The 16,086-nt window shown below is 38.5% G+C and overlaps 1 protein-coding gene across 2 annotated transcripts in view; it reads left to right on the forward strand.

Moving 5' to 3' along the window:
* Nucleotides 1-16,086, forward strand: part of srpk2 (SRSF protein kinase 2) — a 75,659-nt gene that overhangs the window by 470 nt on the left and 59,103 nt on the right. The gene's annotated exons all lie outside the window — the stretch shown is intronic.

Raw genomic sequence — 16,086 nt, forward strand, 5'->3', positions numbered from 1 at the left:
CGGCGGCGGTTCATGACCGTACCGACGTAGTGAGAGTGAAGTGTTTGTTTGCCGGGGTTTGATGTGTTGTGCAGCGGGTGGCTCACCGTATGACGCCGGCGCTGCTGCCGGTGCGTTGGCGGTATTAGACTGTGAGCACATATGGCAGATATGGTTTGTATTTTCATCCCACAGACTGCTTTTGCGGTATGGGAAGTTGAAATGTACGTTAGTGGACTGGGTATCTGGTCCCACTTAACTCCCTAATGGTTGTTTCTAGTAACAATTTGCATGTAACCTACAGTTTTATTTACACCTATAGGCTCTGATTGCAATATAATATTGATAATATTGACAGATGTGACAGATCATTTCTTTGGCACCCTTTGCAGCAGTGATGGCACCGTGAGATGGATAAGGAGTATTTGCCAAGCCTATTTGAGGATCTCGCATGATTTTTGATTATGTAATATTTCTTGAATATTTGAGAGCATTGTATCCTGGTGTATCACTGGTTTTGTCAGGCAGTCCTTGCAGGGAAGATGCACAGGATATCTTGAGTGAGCAGCGCAGTGGACAAGTAAAGTGCATGCGAATTGGAGTGGAGTGAGTGGGGGCTTTGACTTCATGGCATGATGCTATTGGAGCGACGTCACTGGTAGTCGAAAAAGGCATCAATTAGGTGATACCAAAGGTGTGACCACCTCAGGGGGGCTGCTTCTAGAATGTACTAGATTAAAAAAAAAAAAACCTGCACATTTAAATGCAGCATACAGATGTATGCTAAAAAAAAATCCATTCATGAAGATGGTTAAGCAAATATTCAGTTTGAAAAATGATCAGAAAATGTCAGTCTTCAAGTGCTGGATTTCCACCTGTTTCAGGACCTTTTCCAGAAGCAGATATCTTGAATAAAAAAATCCAGTGGTTGTTCTGGGATTGGTGGGGATGTTGTGGACGTGGTCCTGCCTTGTGCCCAGTGTATGCTGGGATATAGTGAGGGTTTAATCCTGACAGGGATTAAACAAGAGAAAACAATGAGTGGATCAGAGAAGAATGATCTTAGATTACATGCAGTAGACCTAAGGCTGGCAGAAATTACTATTTGTGTTATAGGCTCATCTGTAGATTATAGACGGCGTTTCTCAGAGGAATAAATGAGAATCATCAAAGCATTTAATCTAGTTTGACAAAAGGATATTTTATGGACAAGTTCTATGTACAGTACTTGAACTTTTCTGAGCAGACACGGACAATTTGTTTTGAAATCAGACTTGCATCTGAAGGGTAGACAGTGTTGTCTAATACTGAACTATGGATCAGCAATGAAAAATTATACCAGAATCTCTAAATAGCCTGATCCATGTTAAATGATAACACTCATTTAGATATTTAATCTTGATACCACAAGGATTCATACAGGCTGGTTACTGTAAATTATATATATTTACATGTAAATGTGATTATTCTTTATTCATGTGATCTTTCCATGTACACCACTTCATACGTTGAATCTAAATCTTAGATACATAATGTCGCGTGCAAATAAAATACATCATGATGGGGTTTGGCAAGATATTGCTGTATTACTTGGCAGACCACTTAGTGCATGAGATTAAATTTGAAGATGTACTGATCCAGTCGAATTTTAAAAGCTTCACATATGACTGCATCGTCTTAGTTTGAGCTCTGGCTCTCTGGCTCTTTCTTTGACAATTTAACACCCCCCAGACACACCCCTTACACACACACACACACACACACACACACACACACACACACACACACACACACACACACACACACACACACACACACACACTCTCAACAACACACTCTTTCTCTTGACTTCTCTTACACCCGTTCTCACTTTTCAAAGAGAGAGTTCATGCTTGAGGGTTGTGTTCTGCTTTGATCCAGAGTCCTTGCCTAGCCTGCGCTGAAGGGCTTCCCACAGCGGAGACAAGCTTTGTGTTCAGAAACCACAACAAACTCACATACACACATACACACACATATCCACCACAGATAGGCTGTAATATTAAGAGCTTTGTGTACTCAGGGAGAAAAGATTCAGACCAGTCATTGTCCCTTGACTTTGATCTTGAGCCTGATTTAAGCTGATACAACTTCCCATGACTGAATAAAATAATTCAGATGTACACACGTACACTTTCAGTGAATGCATGTGCACACATACAGAATAACTAACCCTAGTCCCCATGAAGTTGAAACATTAAGGCAGTGGTACTCAATAGGTGGGTCAGGAGGACCCAAAAGTGGGTACCAAAGGTGTTTCAGTGGGTCACGAAGGTGTGCTTTGAAGAAAAACTGTGTCAAAAGGTCTAGGAAGCACTTCTTTAGCACGATTGTTTCAATCAGTTTCTTTGTTCTCTCACACTTTGTACCATCTGAGGTCCAAGATGGCTGCGAAAGATGGTTACTCACAAATGAGACTGGTTCTGTTGGAGCTTTCGATCTGTTAAAATGGAGTTTTTTTTCTTGCCATTGCTACCAAGTGCTTGCTCTTATTGGTATGTAAGCTTTCTGTAAAATATATTAGATAGAAGGTGAACCATGTAAATGTTAGTTTATGTAAATTCAAACAGTTAAGCATAATTGTTTGCATGTTGGTGGTTACTTTTATCTCTAGAGGCTCAATTAACTTGAAGTCAGTCTTGTTTTTTTAGTTGGTGATAAAGAACAGCAAAACGGATCTCTAATCACAGGAACCTGTATCAGAAATCACCAGATTTGTTGTGTTTTTCTGAATCCGTAAATCTCAAGATTTAAATGTAGATTTTGAAAGAAAAAAACTGGCTACTTTAAGATACTATCACCATGTACACTGTGTATTTGCAGCAGCTAATATGGCACATCAGAATTTGTTGACAGAATCCATTGTTCAGGAATAATTGATTACATTTTCTTCTTCACAGACTGAGAATCAATGCAATGAGTATATTTCTGCTACACCCAGGGGATAACTTTAGCAAACATGTTGGAGTAAAACTACATCAATGCTGAGCAGCAGAGTGTCTGTAAACAAGAAAACAATCTATTGGCCTTGCAGCTACAAGTCTTCAAATACCTTTTTCAAGTTTTTATCAAATCTGTTGGATGTGCTGACCAAACAACATCTACCAGGCTTGGAGCAAATTTCAAAGACACCAGTTTTGATTTGTAAGCACTGTTGTGCCTTGTTATATTTTTGTAGGATTTATGGACGAAAAATATCACAGCATTGGCTCTTTGTGTTTGTGTGTGTACTTGTATTTTGTGTGTAGGAAATGCTTTGAACTTAGGTTTGGCCCTAAAGAAAAGTTCATACCAAGTTCACTTTGATTCACCATCCACTTAAATTGTTCAACTTTTAGTTTTGTCTATTGAAGTCTGAATAATAGTCGTGTTTTTCATCCCTTTATTTCATCAATAGGCGTGCGCGTGTGTCCATGTGTCCGTGTGTGCTAGTGAGAGAAAGAGAGAGTGAGAAAGATATTCAAGTTTAGATGTCAAAGGCTTAGCTGTGTATTTGCTTGTTTTCACTATATTGGTCTCACCTCAAGGCCTGTTATCTAAACAAACAGGATTAAATAAAAGCTGTGAATAGGATTTTGTATCAATAATTAGTTGCTTAATGTTCTTTTATATGCCAAACATTTTAATGGTTAGTTAAAAAACAATCTTTTGGCTGTGGACAATTGAGGAAATGATGGACAAATGGATCCACAATTGCAAACAATGGTAAACTGCAGCTCTAAACAGCCAACAGAGTTGTTGTTAGTCCAGCAGGAGCTATAACACCAAAGCTGAAGCATTGATTTCCATTCTTCTTGCAGCATCTCTTTTATCAGCAAGTTCAAACATTTTCATGAATCTGCTGCCACTACAGTTTATCCTCATTGTTGATCATACAGCCAATTTCCTTCTCCGCTTATTTAAAAAGCTCTTTTTTATTTTAAAATGTTACCAAATGGTCATAGATGTTAATCATTGTTAATCAATAGTTAAGGGTTGATGATCTTTAGATTGCTTGTTCTTTTCCAACGTACTCTCCAAAAAAAACACATTAGCTGTTTTCTCATATGCACTTCTGTTAAATTCACACGTCCCTCGCAGCGTGAAGTTTTTCCGGTCCAACAAGAGTGGGATGGGTCTGATATGATTGGACAAATCTACAGTATCAACAAAACAGTGGAGAAGAAGATCCTAGCAATTGCACATGTTCGCTTATTGGTTATATGTATGTGATCACCATACTCGCCTGTGTTCCTGACTTTTACCTGCTATTCACACATCAGCTAACGCCAACTCCATGCTAAAATGTAACTTGGGGGCTGGAAGGGAAAAATCGGTGTAAAGTTGGGGTAAAAAAATGTTGCCTTTTGTGTTCACACATCATAGCTCACTCAGAAAATTTCAGGACATTTTCAGGAGCTTTGCGAATGTATGATATCCAGTTGACCATCACTTAGGATAATTTTCTCTGAACGATCAAAGTGATTGGTTTTCGATTAATCATCTCATCAATTGTTAAATGTAATGTTTGAGCTGAGCACACTTTCCAGATCCCAAAGTGATGTTCAACTTTCTCCAACTACCACTTTGAAACACAAATATGCTTTGCTGTAAGAAAGCAGCATATCAATAAGAACCTTTATGAAGAAATATTTGACATGTTTGCTTTAAAAAAGACCAATATTCAGTCAGTCATTAGTTGCCTAATTGAGGTCATTTACAGAGATCATAATAACAAAGTAGTTTCAAAGGACTATTTATAACACACAGCACAAAAAAACATCCACAAAAACAAGTCCTTTGGGGGGAAAAGAAAAAAAGAAAAACAAGTCCTGGAACTCAACCAAACCAGTTACTTTTGTATTTAGGCCTGAAGCCATAGCTTCTACAGACATGTTTTATTTTCTCTTATGAATACAGTCCTGTAATGATGTTATTATCCTGTAAGTAGTCAGATGATGATTTCCGCCAGGCCCTGTTGTTTTTTTTAAAGAGTTTTATAAATTAAACGAACTAAATCAAGAGAGCTTTGCAGGTTGCTGCAGGAGAAACAGAAACAAAAGTACTCTTTTCTCCGATAAGATAAGTGTAGTCATGAGCCAAAGCTTTTTCTGACATTTGACTTCTATTCCTCCCCTTTAGTGAGTTTGGGCTCTCTATTAAAATAAATGGACTGTCATGCCCTTTTGTTGTGCATGTTGTCATAGAAACACTGGCTGTAAGGCTGTAAAACCAGGGACGACAATAATGGAGCGAGTCGTCACCATGATCACAAGCACAACAATGATGCAGGAGTTTGGAGGCATGGCAGGGAGAGTTGGTACCTATGTATTGGATTTTTAAGATGGCCAGTAACTTAACAGATTCATATAATTGAATCGCTTTATTTACAGAGACTTTAACTGCGTCTCTCTTTCATTAATCTTTGATACCCATCCATTGAAATTGTGTAAGTAGACCTAACAGTCAACTCTAGACTCTTGAATCTGCCTTTCATAATACAGATTGTTAAATGTGTGTGCTTCTTCTCATATTGGATTCAGAGCAAGTTTAAGTAGCTGAGACCTTGATTTGAATTTCCTTCTAGCCTAAACGACTCTCCGTCAGCATACTAAAACATGCCAGGGTTGTGAGTGTGAATGTGATATAGAGAGACAGAGGTAGAATAGCATCCATTAGTCATAACTTTCCCAGACAGAGCACCAGTGCGTCTATATGCTAATACTCTTCCTGGGATGTAAATCTGTGAGCTTGCAGTGCCCATCGCAGCGCTATAGACCTTTCTGCGTGAAATGAGCTGACTCTAACCTGACTAATGTTCCCACACATTGCACTGTAAACTGCATTGATTTTTGTTGGTTTTTTTTCCAGCCAGTAGTCTTTGACTGAATGAAAGGGCAGCTGGCTGGAACACAGTGCAGAGATGAGGCAGGGATTATTCACTGACATCAACGTGCAGCAAAGAGAAACTGGAGGCAGTCACGATTAAAATAACACGTCAAGATTTCTACTTGATTGATTTATAAATGTGAAGCCGAGATGTGAGATAGACCATAGAAAGATATTTTTTTCAGTTAACATGCACACACAAAATAACAATCCCAACAGAAATGTGTATCGATAGTAATGTACACTACAGACTCAAACTTGATCTGAAGCATACATTGATTCTCACATAAAAAGCATATAAACTCCCCAAAAAAAGTTTGGAAACGTTATTTCGGGCACTTATGTCGCCCCTTTAATAATACTAATTTATGTTGTATTTTATATCGTTGGAAAGCCTGATTAGTCACCTTTACAACGAGGTATAACTTGTAAGGATCGTGCACTCGTGGAATGTGCAACACAGCTAAACGTGTGAGTAGCGCCCCAAACAAAATGTGCCAAAATCCCCTGCAATGTTCTTCTGTTGGTATTCACTCCTGTTTGTGAAGTGCTGTCAGGTGTGTGTCAGTTACGGGTGTAACTTTTTGGGGCGCTACCCACACGTTTAGCTGTGTTGCACATTTCACGAATGCACGATCCTTACAAGTTATACCTCGTTGTAAAGGTGACTAATTAGGCAGTCCAACGATATAAAATAACACACCAATTAGTATTATTAAAGGGGCGACATAAGTGCCCGAAATAACGTTTCCAAACTTTTTTTGAGGAGTTTATTTTATTCCCCTACAGGGTGCCTTTTCTGCATTTAAGTCTAAAGATTTAGATGAGGAGATTTATGTCAGTCTCATATTCCTATATTGAAGTTGCATCAAAAAAAAATAGCAGCTGGTTAGCTTAGCTTAGCATAAAGACTGAAAACAGGGCAAAACGGCAAGCCTAGTTCTTTTTGTTGGATGAAGGTGAAAAAATTGCTCTATCACTACGTTTTTGGCTAACCAAATTCTGTCATTCACCCTGTAAAACCAAAACTATTTTTTTCAACACTGTTATGCTAAGCTAACAGGCCATTGGCGCCAACTTCCTATTGAACTCACAAACAGGCATGTTTCCAAAAGACTATTGCTTTTAAATTGTCTTTTTGTTTGGTAACCTGACACGGATTACCACTGCAAAGTTGGTGTTGATTTGTCAGCATAATAAGGAAAAACTGTTACTTATTAGACTCAAATGAAGGATTTAGCATGAATGGGGCAAGGAAGAACCTGTTAAAATATGGACCAGATTAGACCTAAAAGACCTAAAAAAGCTGTTTAATGATCCAATTGTATCGGCTATGGAACAGTAAATGTTGTGATGCGACCGAATATACAAAAAAAACACCTTAACAAGTTCTGTTACCATAATTCAGGTAAGTTAGACATGTTGTTTTTTCATTGACAATGTAAGAGTGGATTATTGACTATTGCAAAGCTCTTAAATCTTCCTTTGAATGTATGTTTGTATTTTGTCATGGGTAAGATCAGCCTGTGGTTGTGATCATTGATCTTCTGTTGATAAGCAAGTGGTAAGCAAAGGTTCCCTGCTAATAGAATTAATTTATTCCCTGAGGGGCTGGGCAGTCCATCTAATGTAGCTGAGGAGGTTGAGTTGGCCGCATGCCCCGGTTTTAGGAGCAAACCATGGTGGGTTGAAGGCCAGTATGTAATATATAACAGTGACGTTAGGAAGAGCTCAGAGATTCGATCTTGTGTGAGTAGATTTGTAGTGCTCAGCCAATAGTGCTTCCCTCATCAATACTGCAGCCCTGCTGGATGGTAGCTGATGGCGGGTGCTGAGAGCCGAGCATGTGAGCTGCATGTAGAGACACAGAGGGGAGAGAGAAACAGTGAAAGGCACGAGATGGAGCAAAGATAGAGAATTGCAGGGAGGTAAACTGAGAGTGTGAGAAGGAGTATGCGTGAGCCAACAAATATCAACAGGAAAGTCAGGGATGGAGAGAGCGAGTAAGGATATTAGAGGATGCCACAGGGCAGCTGAAAGCAGGAAATGAGCGTTGGTACTTAAAACTGCTGCGTTGGACACATGGGGAAAGCACATACATTGGTTGCTGAATGCTAAGCAGATGAATGTTATAGGATAGCTGAGGTTGATTTTTAGTATCTTATTTATCCATTTGCAGGCACAATCTTTTAAAATGTGTCATTACAAGTCTGACCTGCAGTACAGGCGGTATGGAGGGTCCACCATATTAAGTCCGTCCCAAACCAATTAGCGGGGAGTGGTAGTGGGTTATAAAACCCTCCACCAGCGAGTGTGCACCGATGCCGACTTTCGGATCACGTGCAACGCCTATTGTGTCCGGTCGTCATGGGTGAAGCAACATGTGAGTTCCGTGCAAGTGCCTATAAACACTGCTCCAACTAAGATAGACATTTAATATCGTCATACAGACGTTAACAACTTCAAATGTGTATTGTATTGATGATCAAATATATGTTTATTTATTGTAAAGTGTTTCATATTTACATGGACTGTTGCAAAAACAAAAGAATATTAAATCATGTTGCAGACAACTTTTTGCTGTTAATATTTATTTCTTATTTTTCTACTTTTGATGTCTTTGTGAAATCTCAATTCAACAATAGAAAATACACGTTTTGCTGCTCTGATCTTCAACAATATTATCCTTGTCTTTGTATTAATTTAGGACACCCTGTTCTATGAAATTACAATAAATTAACTTAAATTATAAATTACAATAAACAATGTAGGCTCAATCTAATAGTTTTGTTATAAGTCTACACTAATATAACTAAAGAAGAATAAGAATAATTTAGGCTACATAAATATTTTTACAGAATGCATTAGCTACAAAAAAAAGCCGTTCCTGCAAGATACCGCTGAGTAACCATGGCAACATACAGTTCCTGTTTCCACCTGAGAGAGGGAAGTTTTCCCCAAAGCCTGCCGCTGTATTTCTACCCTACACCTTGATGAAGGGGACGTCATTCAGCTGCGAGCGTAACTTCTAACGGAGTGCACTCCGTCACGGAGGGGGAGGGTGTAGGGTGTAGGGGTTGGTTTGAAAAAGGGCCAGAGTTTCTCTTCTTTGCCGCTACGTTCACGTCTGTCACTCCTAAACTCAAGGGAAACACTTGTTTCTGTAAAACCAAAACAATTTGTTAATAGTTGCTTAAAAGGCTCTATACAGTTAGTAGCTGCAGAGAAATGTGATATTCTCCTTAGGTTCTTCACTTAAAAAGACTCCTGTCATAGTATGCAGATATTTATTTCATTGCCAATCTCTGGACAGCTTTTGCATTATAACACAGATCACGGACACTGGCATGTGACATGAATTGGTGTCGGAAGCGTCGTAATTTCTGGTTGTGGTCCAAGTAGTATTTTCCACCTGTGGTCTTGCAGAATATAGGCTCTAGTTTCCATCTGATAGGTTTCCAGAAGAATCAATCAATATGTAAGAATATTGATTAGTTCAGTGTAATCTGATGGAAAACCATTTCATGCAGAAGATTCTGTCATCGGCTTTAATTAGTTTTTCATAGTCCTAAAATGTCATGATAAAAATCCCCAACAGGAATAGAATTGAGATTGATGAACATAAATTCAGACTGTCTGACAGATTGGCTGTGCCCCTCTCAGATCATTCATTGTTATGTACTGAATGGAAATTTGATATCAGGTACTTCCTCTGTGATGTCTGAGTGATAATGACTTCCTTCATGGTGGTCACGGTGCCGGTGTTACTGATGACTGCCTGGCTAATTTAATATATTGTATAAGTAGGCCATTCCTGTAGGTGTTAAAGTAGGAACTCCTGAAGAGTGGCTCCAAAAATAAAATACAACTTTTCATCAGCCATAAGTAAACGAGTAGTGCAAGCAATGTTTTATTTTAAAGGAGGTCCGAAAGATTTTTCAGTGAAGATAAAAGGCAGGCCAGGTGTTCACCTGCACACTCGTCCATGTTGTTCAGCCACAGTTTGTGTGTCCCGTTGATGTGCTGAGCGCAGTCACATAACTATGGGTTGGACAAACGACGGCATCAAAACATTTCAAATTGTGCTTAATAACGGGTGGATTGCAGGTATTTTGAGTTTATTAGGCACCTGCAGTGATTTCACCGCAGAAGAAATGATCAGTGCCTCTCCACAACAGGGGCCCAGTTTCAATTTATACACAACACACAGCAGCTCTGTAACTTTATGCATAATTTAAATGTCCAGACACGCCAATAGGATCGTTCAGAATCTTAGATTAATGTGTTTTCTACATATCCAAAAGGTGCCACACTTAGAGTGGAAGAGTGGAGTGAAACAGCAGTTAAAGGTAAACAGTTGAAGAAGACCTAAATACATACGACAAAAAAAAAATCATCACCTACACTGCTTAACATAATAGACAAAGGTACAGTATAAACATGAAGACTCACAGATAATAGAGAGTTAAAGCTCAGCTTAGAAGCATTTAACTAAATCGACTCAACACATTAATGTGCTATAGTGAGAACTGACGCTTATCTTAGAAGTTAGCTCATACAAAACCTTGAGGACTCGGATAGTGAGGACTGGATCTCTGATTTGTACTCCAGTAATGTGGACTCGACCAGATTTGTCTTTGGCGACTCGAACTCGAGACTTGGTTGTGGTTGCTGGGGACTGGAGACTTGGCTCTGACTAGAGGTGTGTTGACTTAACTACAACACTGGCTGACTTTCCTCCACCTTTCCAAAGTATGTTTGCCTGATTAGGGGAGCTTGAGCTTAAGGATTTTCCTACCGCTTTCCCAGGGAGAGAGCTAAATCACTGCAAATGTGCAGAATTACCGTAATAAGAGTGAGTGAACAGATAGAGCAAGAGAGAATTAAAAGGTAGGATTCCAGTGTTCACATTGTGTGTGTGGTCCAAATAGGATTTTTCCAACAAGGGACAAAAAGCAGACATTTGTTTCTCTTGCCCTCTGAAGTGTGGTCCAGCTCTGCAGTTGCAGTTCAGTGGGTCATCATGGGAAGAGGCAGGGAAGGCATTAATAGGGCATGTAATTCTGTGAGGACAGGAGCTTCTCACAGTCGGGGAGGCTGAACACTGCATGACCCCACCACTGCCACCTTGTGGGCAGTTTGGAAGAAAGCATTGTGCTGATAAAGATATAGTATACTGTATTTCTGCTGGATATTGTCTGCCTTGTCTATGCCTTTAGAATATTGTCATTATTTCCAGCAAACTTTCAATGTTCTTTTTTGGATTTTTTATTTAAAAAAAATAAACAAAATAACCAATGTAAAAAAAGCTTTAAAAGCAACACTGAAATATAAAGTCCCTCTGAAGGGCATTTTCTTTTCTGCTAATCATACAGTTTAAGTTGATCTTAGGCCTGAAACATTTCTTCTTTTCTCAAACATAAAGTACAGCCTTTTGGGCATTTCCTTCTAAAAAAGTGTCCTACAGCGTTCTTTATTACAAAGGAAAACAGTGTTGCAATATGCAGCCCTGATAAAGTGGAGATAATCTTTTATTTATCATCTGGGCTTTTAATAACAGTTCATATAACAGGATAAAATTCTACCAGTGGAATATTTGTATGTACCGGTACATGTTGATGTTTCAGCACAAATAAACTTCATATTGTTTGAAGCTCTTCACCGGATACCGGATACCTGATAATACCAAGGGTTTACTATGAAATGTTAATAACAGTACATTTGAGTCCAAAAATAAAGTCACACAGACAAGGGGAGGCTTCTTTAATCCCTTATGATCTGCCTCTCTTGTAGACAGAACAACCTGTATTTAGTAATCACCTTTCTTATTGCTGCTGATCATTGTTGTATATCCTGGTCTCTGTTGACTCACTATTGGTCCACCTTGTGCAGCACTGCAAAACTAAATGCTACAGATCGCTTTAACGCCCAATTAAAAAACATTCCCCCATGGTGCTCAGTTAATAGCTCTTGCACTAAGTACAAAACCACTATTGATTTAAAGTAATTGACCCATTTAAAATTAGGAAGAGCTAAAACAAAAATCTGAATCCCCAATGAAACAGTAGACACATAAAGAAACTGCAACAAGATGATGTGCGTGCCAATATGCTGTATACGTCATCAGTGTGGTTTAATTGAGTGTAAGACATTTAACCATCAAACCGTTTTCTCACCAATAATCACAGATAATATGATGAAGGCAGACATAGGTACAACAGAGTCGAATCAATACTCATTCAAATGGTTTTAAATCGGTTGTGTCGTCAAAAATCATTGCTTCTCATGCTTGTATGCTTCGTGGTCACAAGGTGTTTGTCTGTCTCAGTATCTCCAAAGCACACCAACCCAGCTCTCTTGAGAGTGTGTGTATACATCCTATGTGTACATGTGTGTCCTTCATAATCCATGCATCTGCTCTGTTCCATCAAGGCCTGCTGCTGCGATTGTAAACACTGAGTAATTGGCTACGCGGAGCAGTCTGCTGTCCTCATTTAGCACTTCATCCAAACATTGTGAGATATTCTTGTGAGCTGTACAAACATCAACGACTGAGATGATTCTAGTAATGCAGGTATAAATAAAAAGGTGGGTAAACTTCCAGCTGGTCTACTGAACCAAACAATCACATAGGAGTCCAGTGGCCATATTTCAAATTTGGAAATATTTAAGGGCCTAACCAAACCACACAACGATGATCAACATTTTTATTTCAGAAACAGAAGAGTCCAATGAGTCAGATTAATGTATGTGTGTTTTTTATTTTAAAAAGTGTTGAAATAGTTAATTGAAGAATGGACATACAAGCTGTTCATGTATTTTTTTTAAAATGATTTTAAGCGGCCCACTCTTTCATAGTTAGGCTTATCCAAAGTTGTCTTCTAATTATGGACCAATTGTGAGTCATATTTTTTCAGTACATTGTCTGTACACTGCAACTGCCTTTTTTGTGTGATTGCTGTTTAACACCATTTACTGTAGCCTAAACTTGAAAGATGTAATCTCACATTTAACCACCAATTTTTGGCTCTGCAAGTTACATTTCAGCAGAACATCTGCAACGTGTATTATCATATTCAGTGAGTTGACGTAATGCTCACTGGTGACCACAGATGGCCTTCTCTTCTGTAATCACACTAGAAACACAGGGTGCTCATTGTACGCACACCCACTCAGTTTGAGGTCAAAATTGTTTTCTCTGCCCAATATGACATGGGGAAGAAAAATATTGTTATTTTTCTGTTCATGTGTTTTTGTTCTCTCAAAGTAATGAATTCTACTCTCATCTGGTTCCCTCTATCCCACCATGCACACTTCACTCAAAGTGAAGAGTGATATTTAGTCTTGGTGTATTTCTTCTCCTGTCCTATAGAGGGTAGCCAAGTCACAGTTTTTTGGTCCTGTTGTGAAAGGATGGTGCTGCATGTTTACTTACTGAAATAAATATTTGTAGGCAGTCCCTTTCCCGTCCATGATCAATACAAGACGTGCTGTTTCATGTAGGTCAACTAGGTGCACACAATTATCCAATTATTTTTCATTTCTTTTATTACATTAAGGAAAACTGCAGAGTGTAAGTAGCTGTGTAACATTGAAGAGCTATTCAATATCTTAGGTTGCTTTAAAATCGTTCTTTGACCTGAGGAAATGTTCTTCTTTTATGTTCACATGTATTTAGTTTAATATACATGTATTATTTAATATAGCCAGATGTGGCATTAGATGTTACTCTGAACAAGACTTACATTTCTTTAAAGTCACTGGAGTCCTATAAAAAAGTCGGCTCTCTTCTGGTGATGTGACAGGAGGCAGCCACATTAAACATAAAATTGGCTCTGACCATCACCTATTTTAAAACTGCCCATTCTGCAACCTATCCTACACAGAGTTGATGATCTGATCCCTAATCTACATGCGTCTAGGTGAATCTGCTCAGAAAAAACATGGCTGCCCACTGTAAATAACTGTTTGTGATACAAGAATCTGAATGTCCAAAGCATTAACTGAAGTTTAGACAGCTAACCGATAATCACCACATACTCACTTAGACTTTAATCAAAAATATATCATCAACGAGAATTGAAATTCCAACTAAAAATGTAAATATGTTTCACAACACAAGCAACACATTGATAGAAAATGACTAAAAATTGGGGAATACTCATCAATTATTATTTTTTCAGGCCAAATCTATTACCTGTGGTTTAAGCATAGAAATCACAGCTCATGAGAATTACAATATTTTGAAAAACAAAAAAAAAAACAGTCCAATACATTTCTTTTAAACAATCGCCAAAGAAAATGTAATATCAGGGTCAGTTGGTTTATTATATTATGTGTGATGTGTCATTATTTCGCTTGTCCTATCCTACATTATTGTGCTGGAAGAGAGTTAAAAAAGAAAAAGAGGCCCGTTTGTCATTGTGCTTGGTTGCTTAGTGTTGCCAGACCCCATGTGTGATAAAATCCATTTAAACGCGTCAGCCTGGTGAAGCAGCTGAGGTCATAGTGCAGGAAGAGAGGGCGAAGGTCACACATTCATCAATTAAACACACACCACTTAGCTAATGAGCTATCACTCACCTTCACACACAAACACACGGAGAAACACACACACACACTTGGCACAAATACTGGATCATAATCTCACAATTTTTTACATTCCCTTTAGGTATCTATAAATCCCCTCCTCTTCCTCTCTCTTCACCCACTTACGGCGCAGCACACACTTCCTTTATCTTACAAAGTGCACACATTTCAAACATACTGCTGTATAGTGCGCTCCCCCGGGGTAATGAGGCACAGAAAGTGCAAGCTGCTTACCTGTGTGTATGTCGGAATGAATTACGAGCACTCACGCTGACCGACCAATAAGTGTTCTGTTTGTGAGTTTGGAAAGAAGATTTATGACTTTTTGTCCTAAACTAGAAGATGCAGAGTGATGTGACATGAGGAACAGATAGAATTGTTTCTGAAGCCCTGGACTCCTCCAATTATCTGCCAATAGGACATTTTAATGGTAGATGTTACAGTGTGTCATATCAGGAAAAGCATAACTCATAACAACAATGGCTGCATTGCATTAATGTTAGCTAGCTCTATTTTCTTGTATCTGTGCAGACTGGGATCATATTACGGCGACACTTTAAGTACGGTACTTAATGCAAGACATTTCACACGATCACACGTACCTTCATTGAACTAATTAGTTAATCTTTTGAATTGAATGAATTGGGGATGTTTCTAGTGATCTCATTCAGAATAGTTGACTCGTCTAAAGGTAAGAAAACACTTTGAAAACAGTCAAAATGTAGTACAATTTATTTAACACTAAGTAAACAGTTAAAAACCATATTGCGTGTAGCCTATTTAATTGTTATTTATTGCTACAAATATTAAATTGGTTTGCCAGTGAGGCTAATAGTAGCAGTGCTAGCACCACCAGCCTTCATTCCTCCATACAGTTTAATGTCCGCATGGCTAAAAGTGGTTAGGCAGCGCTCTGGTTGAGTGGTTAGATATGCCATTTAAGTTAACTGCTGGTTAACATCCTGGCAGTAGTGAGGAGTGAAGGCCCATTAACTGGAGCCCAGGCTACTGGTGGGTGGTTACAGCTTAGATACAACGTTTAACCATGGCAGCGTTGTGGGCCTGCACATGAATACAAATAGTGATTAGGTTTAACCAACTAGCAATTCTGCTGCAGACTAGCAGGAATGATGGCGTTTAATCTGCAGTCGTCTAATCAGGTACATTCCTAGAATGAATAGCAGTCTGTACTCAAGCTGGATTCTGTTATCTTTTTAAAGATTTCATTATTTTAAGCCTTTTGATTTTAAATCTTGTAATATTCCAAAAATATTAACTCCAATAATAATAAACAAGTGTTTTGCTTTAGGCTGTTTGTATTTGTGATCATGTGCTTGAATCTCATATTTTTTTGATGAATATAGCCAATTATACTGCAATCAGTTCAAAAATGTGTCAAACTCTATAAGTCTTTGGAGTTTTTGAGCTGGTATGATTGGATTATGCACCAGTGTGTACTATAATCACAGTTATTCAGTAGGCTGCTTTCTTACAAATACAAATATTTTCTTTTCATTTTTAAACTCTGTGAAGGACAGTCAAGATAGTCTGAAAGTTTTCATTGTATTGACCCTGAAATGTAAAATCAGAGGAGATTTTAAATAAAGATGA

The sequence above is a fragment of the Labrus mixtus genome, chromosome 4 (genome assembly GCF_963584025.1).
Source record: "Labrus mixtus chromosome 4, fLabMix1.1, whole genome shotgun sequence".
In the NCBI taxonomy this organism is placed as follows: domain Eukaryota; kingdom Metazoa; phylum Chordata; class Actinopteri; order Labriformes; family Labridae; genus Labrus; species Labrus mixtus.